At 61.2% G+C, this 15321-nt stretch overlaps 1 protein-coding gene across 1 annotated transcript in view; it reads right to left on the bottom strand.

The window, feature by feature from the left end:
* LOC140409326 (solute carrier family 2, facilitated glucose transporter member 11-like) overlaps positions 1 to 15321 on the bottom strand; it is a 189018-nt gene that overhangs the window by 39437 nt on the left and 134260 nt on the right. The gene's annotated exons all lie outside the window — the stretch shown is intronic.

Genomic DNA, 15321 nt, shown 5'->3' with positions numbered 1-15321 from the left:
GGTGGGATACCGATGATGTAATTAACAGGAGGAGCCAAGATCTGTCTGTGGTTTAGGCCTTTTTGCCATAAGATATGAGCCTGACAAGACAGAAAGATTTTCAGGTTGTTCCTGAAAGTGCCGTGCTCCAAAGGTCTGCACAGAGAACAGAAAGTAACCCTAATAACTAACGTTAAACATGAGTGGACCTCCGGGAGCGACCATGGAGTGAGCAGTCGCACATTTGGTGGCTCCCGCTCAAGGTGGATTTTTCTGGTCTTTTCCCCACTCGAAGGGCAAAGTATTTGAGACCAAGAGGTGCAGGAGTGCCTGTGGAAGGTTTCACTCCTCTGGTGTGGCTGGTGGATGGATCCACGGACTAGGAATGGGGCAAGAAGGAAGGAGCTGCTGGAGCAGGAGAGTCTTTGTGGTGAGCCACAGGATAAGATGGCGGAGAGCAAGGGGCCTCCTCTGCCTGCCAGTCGTCAAAGGAGCAGTTAATAGAATTCCTCAATGGTACGTTTCAGCAGCAGAGGAAAGTGGTCCTGGGAGACCTAGCCAAGGTGGTGGCACCGCTTAAGCCAGGAATCGAGAGAGCTGAGCAGAGGCGGAATTCCCAGGGCCAGACGATCCAGAAAGTAGAGGAGGCGGTGGGGGAGCACGACGAGCAGTTGGCCTTGTTGGTGGCCGAAGTGGGGGTGATGCGGGAGACCCAAAAGAGGCTGAAGGAGAAGGTGGAGGATCTGGAGAACCACTCCAGAAGGCAAAACTGAGGATTGTTGGGATGGCATCAAAGGGCCATACGTGGCAAAGATGCTGGAGAAACTGATGGGGGAGGAGACCTTTGACCAGCCCCTGGAGGTCGACCGAGCGCGCAAGGTGCTGATGAGGAGGCCGCAGGCGGGCGAGCCGTCGAGGGCGATGGTGGAGCGGCTGCACCGCTTTCTGGACAAGGAGAGGATCCTTCGATGGGTGAGGCAGACCAGGAAATGTACCTGGGAAGGGAATGAGCTGCAGTTGTACCAGGACCAGGGGGCAAAACTGGCGAAGAGGGGGGCCAAGTTTAATTGGGTTAAGGCTGCCCGCTTTAAAAAGGGAGTGAAGTTTGGAGTACTGTACCTGGCTCGCCTGTGGGTGACTTTCCAGAAGCGAGAATTCTATTTCGGCACGCCAGAGGGGATGGAGTTTGAGAGGGACAATGGACTGGGAGGAGAGTCAGGACATTGAACGTTGGAGGAGTTTTGTGTGTTCTTTAAAGTTTTTGATGATGGGTTTTTCAGAGGGCAGATTTTTTTTATTCGGGGAGCAATAGTGAGTGCACCTTTTCTTACTCCTTCGGGATGTATGGTCGGGTAGATTTGGAGGGGAACTGGGGAGTTAGGGAGGTTGGAGGCTTTGGGCAGGGGCCACCATGCTAGTTGGGTTCTGCCCCCGCATGTCCCCCCACCCCCCCCCCCCCAATCTCCGCACCACTAGCCCCGTCATTGCCATGCACCGTGGGGGCCTCTGGCCCTGGCGTCTATCCCTGATGGCACTGTCAGCTGGCACTGCCCTCATCACGGGTATGTACCGCTGCCCCATAGGGGCTACTGTGGGCGTGGCCCTGGGTGGGCCGCTGGCAGGTGGCGGCTGGTTTGGCAGAGGGTGGGGTGCGGGGGTGAGGGTACTCATATGGCCGGTGTCACTCTGCAGAACAGGCGTCAAGGTGGGTGGTCATTGGGATGTGCAGCATGATGGCTGCCTTGCAGGCCGCGGTAATGGTAGTCCATGCCTGGTTACCGCCCCAGTCCCGTGGTGGGTCCTCCCGGCCATTCGGCCTGTTCACCCGTCACCTCCCCTTCACTGGCATGGCAGGGCCCCCCCACCCCACCCAGCCGGCCAGTGTCCGGCCCGGCAGCCCACAGTCCTGCCTCTCTGTGTCCTACCTCCTCTCTCTCCCTCAGTAGCCACGATGCTGGTTTCACGATTTTTAAAAGCACAGGTGAACCGCGCCCTCTGGAACTCGGTCCATCGGAGGCAGAGAATCGCGGAGGCCCCGGAGAATACTGGGTCGGGCCCTCTAATGATATGCGAATGGTGTTTGCTGTCCGTGCGTTCCGGTGCGCATTGACGTCGCTGTGACGGAGAATTGCGATTTGACGTCAAATCGGCGCCTGCCGCGACTTTGGAGTTGGAACCTATTCTCCGCCCAATCCCGTTTCCCGATTTCGGCATCAGCCAGCGGAGAATCCCACCCGTGATGTCCAAGGTGCTGGGTGTGGAGGACGTTCCGAATCCAGAGGTGGCGATATTCGGGGTGTCGGATGACCCGGGAGTCCAGGGGATGAGAGAGACCGACATTTTGGCCTTTGCCTCCCTGATAGCCCGGAGATGCATTTTGCTCGGATGGCGAGACTCGGAGCTGCCAAAAGCGGGGGTGTGGCTAAGTAACCTAATGGAATTCCTGAGACTGGAGAAGTTCAAGTTCGTCTTGAGGGGGTTGGTGGATAGGTTCACCCAGAGGTGGAAGCTGTTTATTGATTTCTTTAAGGAGGTTTTAGGGATCAGCAGGGGTGGGGGGGCGGGGGGGATGAAGGCGGGGCGGGGGTGGGGGGATGAAGGCGGGGGAGCGGTTAAAATTCGTATTTGTTTATTGTGTCGTATACCGAGGTACAGTGAAAAGTATTTTTCTGCGAGCAGCTCAAACAGATTATTTAGGATATGATAATAAAATAAAAGGACAATACATAATAGGGCAACACAAGGGGCGAAATTCTCCATTATCGGCGGAAAGTCCGCCGATCGGCGCAAAAAACGGCGCAAATCCCACTTGCGTCACGTCATCAAAATGGGCCGATAGTCTGCGGCCCGAAATGGGCTAGCAGTGACGTAACGGGATCCGCGCTTGCGCAGTGGTTCACGCCGAGCAGCGTCATACGCGCTGCACGGCGTGACGGCTCAAAATGCAGCGCAGCTCCCCCCCACCCGACCGGAACAGCCGACCGCAACACCCGACTTGATGGCTGGCCGTCGCTCAGCCCCGAGGTTCGAGTCACGCAATGTGGAGGCGCTCCTGGACGCGGTGGAGCAGAGGAGGGACGCCCTGTATCCCGGGCACGGCCGCAGAGTTGCCCCACGCCACAGCCGGCGTCTGTGGAGGGAGGTGGCAGAGGCCGTCACCGCTGTGGCCCTAACACCACGGACAGGCACCCAGTGCCACAAGAAGGTGAACGACCTCGTCAGAGCAGGCAGGGTGAGCCTCCCCCATATCCCCCATATCCCCCCTCCCCATATCCCCCCTCCCCCATATCCCCCATATCCCCCCTCCCCCATATCCCCCATATCCCCCCTCCCCATATCCCCCCTCCCCCATATCCCCCCTCCCCCATATCCCCCCTCCCCCACATCCCCCCTCCCCCACATCCCCCCTCCCCCATATCCCCCCTCCCCCATATCCCCCCTCCCCCATATCCCCCATATCCCCCCTCCCCCATATCCCCCCTCCCCCATATCCCCCCCTCCCCCATATCCCCCCTCCCCCATATCCCCCCTCCCCCATATCCCCCCTCCCCCCTCCCCCATATCCCCCATATCCCCCTCCCCCATATCCCCCCTCCCCCATATCCCCCTCCCCATATCCCCCCTCCCCCATATCCCCCCTCCCCATATCCCCCCTCCCCCATATCCCCCCTCCCCCATATCCCCCATATCCCCCCCTCCCCCATATCCCCCCTCCCCCATATCCCCCCCTCCCCCATATCCCCCCTCCCCATATCCCTCCCTCCCCATATCCCCCATATCCCCCCTCCCCCATATCCCCCCTCCCCCATATCCCCCATATCCCCCCCTCCCCCATATCCCCCCTCCCCCATATCCCCCCCTCCCCCATATCCCCCCTCCCCATATCCCCCCCTCCCCATATCCCCCATATCCCCCCTCCCCCATATCCCCCCTCCCCCATATCCCCCATATCCCCCCTTCCCCATATCCCCCCTCCCCCATATCCCCCCTCCCCATATCCCCCCTCCCCCATATCCCCCATATCCCCCTCCCCCATATCCCCCCTCCCCCATATCCCCATATCCCCCCTCCCCCATATCCCCCCTCCCCCATATCCCCCTCCCCCATATCCCCCCCTCCCCCATATCCCCCCTCCCCATATCCCCCCTCCCCCATATCCCCCATATCCCCCCTCCCCCATATCCCCCCTCCCCCATATCCCCCCTCCCCCATATCCCCCCTCCCCATATCCCCCCTCCCCATATCCCCCCTCCCCCATATCCCCCCCCTCCCCCATATCCCCCCTCCCCCATATCCCCCATATCCTCCCTCCCCCATATCCCCCCTCCCCCATATCCCCCCTCCCCCATATCCCCCCTCCCCCATATCCCCCCTCCCCCATATCCCCCCTCCCCCATATCCCCCATATCCCCAAGTGAATCCAGCCCTAACCTTAACCTCTGCAATGCACGCGCAACCGATGGCGTGCATTCATATACCTGCCTAACACTGTTGCCTTTTACCCCTGCCACCACCCCCCCCCCCCCACAGGAGAAGCGCGCACACAACAATAGGGAGCATGTGAGGACTGGAGGAGGGCCCGCTGATGAGAGGCCACTGACCGTACACGAGGAAAGGGCCCTGGAACTGGCTGGCGGACCTGAGGACCGGGAGGTTGCTGATGCAGAGGTCGGGGCCCCACGAGCAAGTGAGCCACCAACAGCCCGTCCCCATATCCCCCCTCCCCTATATCCCCCTCCCCCGTATCACCTGATCACTGCCTGATGTCTAACCATGCATGCTTCATTGTGTATCGCAGGACCAAACGTCCAGGCACCCATCCCCGCAGATGCAGACCGCCCGCAGGATGCCCCTCGGAGACCACAGGAGACGGAGAGACCCGCACCCTCCAGCATGCGACGCCCGCAGGATGCCCCTCGGAGACCACAGGAGACGGAGAGACCCGCACCCTCCAGCATGTGACGCCCGCAGGATGCCCCTCGGAGACCACAGGAGACGGAGAGACCCGCACCCTCCAGCATGCGACGCCCGCAGGATGCCCCTCGGAGACCACGGGAGACGGAGAGACCCGCACCCTCCAGCATGCGACGCCCGCAGGATGCCCCTCGGAGACCACGGGAGACGGAGAGACCCGCACCCTCCAGCATGAGACGCCCGCAGGATGCCCCTCGCACACCACGGGAGACGGAGAGACCTGGAGCAACAGGGAGACGACACCCCCGTCACGTGCGGGAACGACCACCCAGCGATGAGGGGGGCAGCCACAGGCCCCCGTCACATCCGAGCCAGGACACCATTACCCAGGACACCACTATCCAGGACACCCCTACCCGAGACACCACTACCCAGGACACCCCTACCTGGGACACCACTACCCGGGACACCCCTACCCGGGACAGCACTACCCGGGACAGCACTACCCGGGACAGCACTACCCGGGACAGCACTACCCGGGACAGCACTACCCGGGACAGCACTACCCAGGACACCCCTACCCGGGAAGACGAAATACCGGACAGTGACTCAGAGTGGATGGGTGGAGACGAACCCCCACCCCAAAGTGCCATGGACTCAGAGTGGGACGAAGAGCACGACACAACGCCACTGCTGTCACCAACACCCTCCACCATCGCAGAAACACTCACCACGGTTGGGCACTTTAGTGATGAGGCGTCTGGTACACTCACTGGTGCGCACAACACAGCCGTCCCGGTACAGCAGGTGGAGGTAGGAGCAGCAGAGGGACCGGGCGGTCGGAGGGCAGCCCAGGCCAAGCGAACATCTGCCGCCCAGATGGATCCCGGGTTCCTGCAGTTACCACACCCACACATAGATCCGATGCAACCACCGACACGGATACGAACGAATAGGGTGACGGGTGGCTTGCGGCGGCTGCGGTCGCAGGTGGAGGAGTCCACCCGCGTCCAGGAGCTGGGAGTGGTCCCGGTCATGCGTGCCACCCAGGCTGACACCGCACGGGTGGCGTCCGCGGTGGAGGCAATGGGTGCGACGGTGTCAGACATTGGGAACGGTTTGCGAGGCCTGGGGCCTTCCGTGCAGGCGGCGTCTGTGGCCCAGGAAATGGCTGCCCTCTCACAGGAGGCCATGCAAACCTGCAGACCCCTGTCGATACCAGCACGGGCCTCCAGGACTGGCAGCGCCAGATGTCGGGGGCGCGTCGGATGGCCAGTCCGTTCGCATCCCCCACCCATGTAGAGGCCTGGGGGCCATCGGGCACCCCGAGGGAGGAGGAGGTGGTGTGGTCCGTCCCGGCTCCCTCTGTAGGGGAGGTCCCGGTACACCGCGACACCTCGGACTCCCCCCCTTCCGTCCCAGGTGCATCGGGTGGGCAACGGGCAGGACAGGCTGGCAGCTCGCCATCCCAGTCGCCCGGGCCGCAGCCTGGCCCATCTAGGCCAGGACGCCCCAGGAAACGGCCGCCAAAGGGATCCAGTGTCAGAGGGCAGGAATCACAGGAGTCCACCTCCAGTTCTGCTGTACCGTCTGGGGAACCACGTAGACGTAGTCAAAGGGCCCGTAAGGCCAAACAATTAGACACTGAGTAAGTTGGCACGGGTGCAGGGCACCGATGAGTTTTAGGGGCTAGGGCACGTGCATGAACTCCTTTGGTTATTAAAGTCAATGTTACACCTACCGAAGCTGCCTTTGTGCTCTGTCCAAAGTGTGCGGGCGTGTCATGTCCGTTGAGCGCAATTGTGTGTGTGACGGGTGGTCTTACCTCAGCCCCAGGTGAGTCTGCCCCCTTCCCCCTGGGCCGCCATCAACATCCCCCGGGCAGAGGACGGGACCGTGCGCTGCAGTGTCATCGGAGCTCATCGGAGGCGGGTTGTCATCATCCTCCATGGCCTGCGATAGACACGCGTCCACCCGCAACTGGGTGAGCCCGGCCCGTTGTGCCGCCGGTGGATCGGCAATTGGGGGTGGGGGGGTGGTGTGCATGCGGGTGGGGTGTGTGGGGTTGGGGAGGGGGGTGAGGGTGCTGGGTGGGTGGATGGGTGGGAGGTGTGGGTGGTCGGCTGTTGTCATGGTGTGCGGTCTGTGGCCATACTACCCGATTCCCACGCCCATCTAGTCAGTGAAGCGGGCGTTTATCAGTCTGTCCCGTGCCCGCTGGGCCAGCCGGTAATGGTGGACAGCCACCCGCCTGTGTCTACCCCGTCTGCCCTGACCATTGCCCCCATCCGCCTCATCTGGGGAGGACTGGGCCTCTTCCTGCTGCTCCTCCACTCCGCCCTCCTCTGCCTGCGGCACATCGCCCCTCTGCTGGGCTATGTTGTGCAGGACGCAGCACACCACAATGATGCGGCCGACCCTATCTGACCGATACTGGAGGGCGCCCCCAGAGAGGTCCAGGCACCTGAAACGCATCTTCAGCACGCCAAAGCACCTCTCGATCACTCCCCTTGTCGCTACATGGGCATCATTGTAGCGGTTCTCCGCCTCATTGCGTGGCCTCCGTATAGGCGTCATCAGCCACGATCGCAATGGGTAGCCCCTGTCGCCCAGCAACCAGCCCCTCAGCCGGGGATGGCGTCCCTTGTACATGCCGGGGATGGATGACCGCGACAACATGAATGAGTCGTGTACACTGCCTGGGTGACGGGCGCAGACGTGCAGGATCATCATGCGGTGGTCGCAGACCACCTGTACGTTCATTGAATAGGTCCCCTTCCTATTAGTGAACACGGCCCTGTTCTCTGCAGGTGGCCGCACGGCGACGTGCATCCCATCGATCGTGCCCTGGACCATGGGGAACCCGGCAACGGCAGAGAAGCCCACGGCCCGGGCATCTTGGCTGGCCCGGTCCACGGGGAAGCGGATGTAGCGGTGCGCCATGGCATAAAGGGCATCTGTCACTGCCCGGATGCACCGATGTCTGAGATATGCCGGACAGGTCCCCACTCGGTGCCTGGAATGACCCCGTTGCATAAAAGTTCAGGGCCACCGTAACCTTGACGGACACGGGGAGAGGGTGTCCCCCGCCAGTGCCACGCGGTGACAGGTGTGCCAGCAGGTGGCAGATGTGTGCCACAGTTTCCCGGCTCATCCGGAGTCTCCTCCTGCATTCCCGGTCCGTGAGGTCCTGGTATGACTGCCGGGGCCGGTACACACGGGGCGCCCTCGGGTGCCTCCGTTGCCGTGGGGCTGCGACGTCCTCCTCCCCCTCCTCGTCCTGTCGGTCAGGTGTCCCTCCAGCCTGGGCGGCTGCCGCCTGCCCCTCTGCGGCAGCCTGCGCCGCCTCTCTGGCACGCTCCTCCTCCTCCTCCTCCTCCTCATCCAGGGCAACATAGACATGAGCGGCTGCCACCACGGCGGCCAACATCGCTGGATGGTCTGAAAACATGACGGCCTGGTGGGGGGGAGGGGAACGACGACATGTCATCATTGCCCATATCCCCTCCTCCCCCCAGCCAGGTGGCATGGACCGCATGGGTCCAACTGTTGGAGGCTGGCACCTGGCCAGGTGGACCAACTCATTTGCCCTCCCATCACCCACCCCGGCACGGACCCCCTCCCCAACCTCCACCCCAGCACGGACCCCCCCCAACCTCCACCCCAGCACGGACCCCCCCCCCAACCTCCACCCCGGCACGGACCCCCCCCCCAACCTCCACCCCGGCACGGACCCCCTCCCCAACCTCCACCCCAGCACGGACCCTCCCCCCAACCTCCACCCCAGCACGGACCCCCCCTCCCAACCTCCACCCCGGCACGGACCCCCCCTAACCCCCAACCTCCACCCCAGCACGGACCCCCCCTCCCAACCTCCACCCCGGCACGGACCCCCCCTAACCCCCAACCTCCACCCCAGCACGGACCCCCCCCCAACCTCCACCCCGGCACGGACCCCCTCCCCAACCTCCACCCCAGCACGGACCCCCCCCCAACCCCCAACCTCCACCCCAGCACGGACCCCCCCCAACCCCCAACCTCCACCCTGGCACGGACCCCCCCCCAACCTCCACCCCAGCACGGACCCCCACCCCAACCTCCACCCGGGCACGGACCCCCTCCCCAACCTCCACCCCAGCACGGACCCCCCCCCAACCCCCAACCTCCACCCCAGCACGGACCCACCCCCCAACCTCCACCCGGCACGGACCCCCTCCCCAACCTCCACCCCAGCACGGACCCCCCCCCCAACCTCCACCCCAGCACAGACCCCCCCCCCAACCTCCACCCCGGCACGGACCCCCTCCCCAACCTCCACCCCAGCACGGACCCCCCCCCCAACCTCCACCCCGGCACGGACCCCCTCCCCAACCCCCAACCTCCACCCCAGCACGGACCCCCTCCCGGCACTCCCCCGGAGCCCAGCCTACTCTAACCACCCCCCCCCCCCGCCGCACACACACACACAAGCCGAGACACACCTCTCCTCACGCAATCAGTCTGCGGCCACGCCATTTCCTGCCCAGAGCCAACCCCCCAGGCCGTCACTCACCTCCTCGCTGGTCGGCGTGAGCCTGGAGCACGGACCCCCCCCCAACCCCCAACCTCCACCCCAGCACGGACCCCCCCCCAACCCCCAACCTCCACCCTGGCACGGGCCCCCCCCCCAACCTCCACCCCAGCACGGACCCCCACCCCAACCTCCACCCCGGCACGGACCCCCTCCCCAACCTCCACCCCAGCACGGACCCCCCCCAACCTCCACCCCAGCACGGACCCCACCCCCCAACCTCCACCCCGGCACGGACCCCCCCCCCCAACCTCCACCCCGGCACGGACCCCCTCCCCAACCTCCACCCCAGCACGGACCCCCCCCCAACCTCCACCCCAGCACGGACCCCCCCTCCCAACCTCCACCCCGGCACGGACCCCCCCTAACCCCCAACCTCCACCCCAGCACGGACCCCCCCTCCCAACCTCCACCCCGGCACGGACCCCCCCTAACCCCCAACCTCCACCCCAGCACGGACCCCCCCCCAACCTCCACCCCGGCACGGACCCCCTCCCCAACCTCCACCCCAGCACGGACCCCCCCCCAACCCCCAACCTCCACCCCAGCACGGACCCCCCCCAACCCCCAACCTCCACCCTGGCACGGACCCCCCCCCAACCTCCACCCCAGCACGGACCCCCACCCCAACCTCCACCCGGGCACGGACCCCCTCCCCAACCTCCACCCCAGCACGGACCCCCCCCCAACCCCCAACCTCCACCCCAGCACGGACCCACCCCCCAACCTCCACCCGGCACGGACCCCCTCCCCAACCTCCACCCCAGCACGGACCCCCCCCCCAACCTCCACCCCAGCACGGACCCCCCCCAACCTCCACCCCGGCACGGACCCCCTCCCCAACCTCCACCCCAGCACGGACCCCCCCCCCAACCTCCACCCCGGCACGGACCCCCTCCCCAACCCCCAACCTCCACCCCAGCACGGACCCCCTCCCGGCACTCCCCCGGAGCCCAGCCTACTCTAACCACACCCCCCCCCGCCGCACACACACACACAAGCCGAGACACACCTCTCCTCACGCAATCAGTCTGCGGCCACGCCATTTCCTGCCCAGAGCCAACCCCCCAGGCCGTCACTCACCTCCTCGCTGGTCGGCGTGAGCCTGGAGCACGGACCCCCCCCCCAACCCCCAACCTCCACCCCAGCACGGACCCCCCCCCAACCCCCAACCTCCACCCTGGCACGGACCCCCCCCCAACCTCCACCCCAGCACGGACCCCCACCCCAACCTCCACCCCGGCACAGACCCCCTCCCCAACCTCCACCCCAGCACGGACCCCCCCCAACCTCCACCCCAGCACGGACCCCCCCCCCAACCTCCACCCCGGCACGGACCCCCCCCCCAACCTCCACCCCGGCACGGACCCCCTCCCCAACCTCCACCCCAGCACGGACCCCCCCCCAACCTCCACCCCAGCACGGACCCCCCCTCCCAACCTCCACCCCGGCACGGACCCCCCCTAACCCCCAACCTCCACCCCAGCACGGACCCCCCCTCCCAACCTCCACCCCGGCACGGACCCCCCCTAACCCCCAACCTCCACCCCAGCACGGACCCCCCCCCCCCCAACCTCCACCCCGGCACGGACCCCCTCCCCAACCTCCACCCCAGCACGGACCCCCCCCAACCCCCAACCTCCACCCCAGCACGGACCCCCCCCCAACCCCCAACCTCCACCCTGGCACGGACCCCCCCCCAACCTCCACCCCAGCACGGACCCCCACCCCAACCTCCACCCCGGCACGGACCCCCTCCCCAACCTCCACCCCAGCACGGACCCCCCCCCAACCCCCAACCTCCACCCCAGCACGGACCCACCCCCCAACCTCCACCCGGCACGGACCCCCTCCCCAACCTCCACCCCAGCACGGACCCCCCCCCCAACCTCCACCCCAGCACGGACCCCCCCCAACCTCCACCCCGGCACGGACCCCCTCCCCAACCTCCACCCCAGCACGGACCCCCCCCCCAACCTCCACCCCGGCACGGACCCCCTCCCCAACCCCCAACCTCCACCCCAGCACGGACCCCCTCCCGGCACTCCCCCGGAGCCCAGCCTACTCTAACCACCCCCCCCCCCCCCCCCCGCCGCACACACACACACAAGCCGAGACACACCTCTCCTCACGCAATCAGTCTGCGGCCACGCCATTTCCTGCCCAGAGCCAACCCCCCAGGCCGTCACTCACCTCCTCGCTGGTCGGCGTGAGCCTGGAGCACCGGGTCACGCCGATGAAAAGGAGGTTTGATTGACGTCGACGTGAACGGTCATCACGTCGACGGGACTTCGGCCCATCCGGAAGGGAGAATATCGGCAGGCCGAAAATCGGCTGCCTTGCGCAGACCCGTGACATTCTCCGTGGCAGCGGCGCCATTAACGCCCCGCCGACTTTTCTCCCTTCGGAGACTTCGGCGGGGGCGGGGGCGGGATTCACGGCGGCCAACGGCCATTCTCCGACCTGGCGGGGGGTCGGAGAATGACGCCCAAGGTACACAATGTAAATGCATAGACACCGGCATCGAGTGAAGCATACAAGAGTGCAGTATTAATCAGATCAGTCCATAAGAGGGTCACGAGGAACTCCCCATAAGACCATAAGACCTAGGAGCGGAAGTAAGGCCATTCGGCCCATCGAGTCCACTCTGCCATTCAATCATGGCTGATTTCAACTCCATTTACCCGCTCTCTCTCCATAGTCCTTAATTCCTCGAGAAATCAAGAATTTATCAACTTCTGTCTTAAAGACACTCAACATCCCGGCCTCCACCGCCCTCTGTGGCAATGAATTCCACAGACCCACCACTCTCTGGCTGAAGAAATTTCTCCTCATCTCTGTTCTAAAGTGACTCCCTTTTATTCTAAGGCTGTGCCCCCGGGTCCTAGCCTCCCCTGCTAATGGAAACAACTTCCTTACATCCACCCTATCTAAGCCATTCATTATCTTGTAAGTTTCTATTAGATCTCCCCTCAACCTCCTAAACTCCAATGAATATAATCCCAGGATCCTCAGACGTGTGAATCTCCGCTGGACCCGCTCCAGTGCCAGTATGTCCTTCCTGAGGTGTGGGGCCCAAAATTGCTCACAGTATTCTAAATGGGGCCTAACTAATGCTTTATAAAGCTTCAGAAGTACATCCCTGCTTTTATATTCCAAGCCTCTTGAGATGAATGACAACATTGCATTTGTTTTCTTAATTACGGACTCAACCTGCAAGTTTACCTTTAGAGAATCCTGGACTAGGACTCCCAAGTCCCTTTGCACTTCAGCATTATGAATTTTGTCACCGTTTAGAAAATAGTCCATGCCTCTATTCTTTTTTCCAAAGTGCAAGACCTCGCACTTGCCCACGTTGAATTTCATCAGCCATTTCTTGGACCACTCTCCTACACTGTCTAAATCTTTCTGCAGCCTCCCCACCTCCTCCATACTACCTGCCCCTCCACCTATCTTTGTATCATCGGCAAACTTAGCCAGAATGCCCCCAGTCCCGTCATCTAGATCGTTAATATATAAAGAGAACAGCTGTGGCCCCAACACTGAACCCTGCGGGACACCACTCGTCACCGGTTGCCATTCCGAAAAAGAACCTTTTATCCCAACTCTCTGCCTTCTGCCTGACAGCCAATCGTCAATCCATGTTAGTACCTTGCCTCGAATACCATGGGCCCTTATTTTACTCAGCAGTCTCCCGTGAGGCACCTTATCAAAGGCCTTTTGGAAGTCAAGATAGATAACATCCATTGGCTCTCCTTGGTCTAACCTATTTGTTATCTCTTCAAAGAACTCTAACAGGTTTGTCAGGCACGACCTCCCCTTACTAAATCCATGCTGACTTGTCCTAATCTGACCCTGCACTTCCAAGAATTTAGAAATCTCATCCTTAACAATGGATTCTAGAATCTTGCCAACAACCGAGGTAAGGCTAATTGGCCTATAATTTTCCATCTTTTTCCTTGTTCCCTTCTTGAACAGGGGGGTTACAACAGCGATTTTCCAATCCTCTGGGAAATTTCCCGGACTCCAGTGACTTTTGAAAGATCATAACTAACGCCTCCACTATTTCTTCAGCTATCTCCTTTAGAACTCTAGGATGTAGTCCATCTGGGCCCGGAGATTTATCAATTTTTAGACCTCTTAGTTTCTCTAGCACTTTCTCCTTTGTGATGGCTACCATATTCAACTCTGCCCCCTGACTCTCCGGAGTTGTTGGGATATTACTCATGTCTTCTACTGGGAAGACTGACGCAAAGTACTTATTTAGTTCCTCAGCTATTTCCTTGTCTCCCATCACAAAATTACCAGCGTCATTTTGGAGCGGCCCAATGTCAACTTTTGCCTCCCGTTTGTTTTTAATGTATTTAAAGAAACTTTTACTATCATTCCTAATGTTACTGGCTAGCCTACCTTCATATTTGATCCTCTCTTTCCTTATTTCTCTCTTTGTTATCCTCTGTTTGTTTTTGTAGCCTTCCCAATCTTCTGACTTCCCACTACTCTTTGCCACATTATAGGCTTTCTCTTTTGCTTTGATGCATTCCCTAACTTCCTTTGTCATCGAGTTAACTTTAGTTATTTCCAGGGAGACTATTTGTGCCATTGTTAAAGGCTGCCCAATCTTTCGACCCCCCCTCAATGGCCTCCGGACCCACCCCACTTCACCCAATTTACTGGTTCTATTGTAATTTACTGACTGACCACGAGGAGTCTCATTAGTATATAAGTGAATGTTAGAGTCAGGTGACCTCTGACTGACTAAGGAGGTGGGAGAGAGGTTGCTTGTGCATGTTCATACTATTATTCATCTGTTGTTTGTATATATTTGAGCCACAGTTAATGTTAGTAAATCATTTATATATTTAGCTACAAGTGTTCTTGTAATATAAATCAGGCCACCTGACAAGAACAGTACACTTACCTTATCCAGGGTCCTCAAGCCTCCCTCTTCACCCCATCAATTATGGGCAAGGCACCCCAGGCCTGACCCCTGGCACTGCAAACCTGGCACCCAGGAACCTTGTCACTACCAGCCTGGCACCCAAGCAGTGTCCCTGTCAGCCTGGCAATGCCACCCAGGAACCCTGGCAATGTCAAGGTGCCAGGCTGGCAGTGCCAATGTGCCCAAGTACCAGAAGGAGAGCCAGGATGCTGCCCTGTCCCAAGGGTCTCTAATGGCCTGGGAAACCCCCAGGTGCCATTACGCCTGCTCTACGTTTGTGTGGACCATTACCAAATGGCACCCAGTCGAAGCCTCACTGGGGAGGCCGTTAGTTCCCGGGCGCCAGGACAATCCGACACATGCATCCAGTTGAATCGTGCGTGATGGCTTGAGCTTCACGAATCTCGCGAGAGGCCGCAAAGTCTGGCACAATGAGGCCGATAAATCGCGCCACTGTTCTCTAAAGACAGATTCATGACTTCCTGTTTGCTGATGACTGCACTAGCCGCCAATTCAGAGTTGGACATGAGGCATAGACTTATTCTCCAATGCACGCGACAACTCCAGCCCAGTGATCCACATGCAGAAAACTGACGTAATGTACCACCAGCCTGCTCTTGGAAAGCCCCAACTCAAGCCGTCCCAAACAGCAAGTCTATAGAGAATAATCCTGCCCACTCTGCTCTACGCATGTGAAACATGGACTGTGTATCAGAGTCAGGCCAAGGAAACCAATCACTTTCACTTGAGCTGCCTTTGGAAGCCTCTGAAGATCAGTTGGCAGGACAAAATACCAGACACTGAGGTGTTCAACCTGAGCTGGCCTGCCACGATCCACACCTTATTGAGACAGTCACAACTAGTTGGGCTGGTCATGAGTCAGAATCCCGAAACCCATTTCCCAAAGTCAATCTTC

Source organism: Scyliorhinus torazame, chromosome 1 (assembly GCF_047496885.1).
Source record: "Scyliorhinus torazame isolate Kashiwa2021f chromosome 1, sScyTor2.1, whole genome shotgun sequence".
Taxonomy (NCBI): domain Eukaryota; kingdom Metazoa; phylum Chordata; class Chondrichthyes; order Carcharhiniformes; family Scyliorhinidae; genus Scyliorhinus; species Scyliorhinus torazame.
This window is presented reverse-complemented; position numbering and strand designations above follow the sequence as displayed.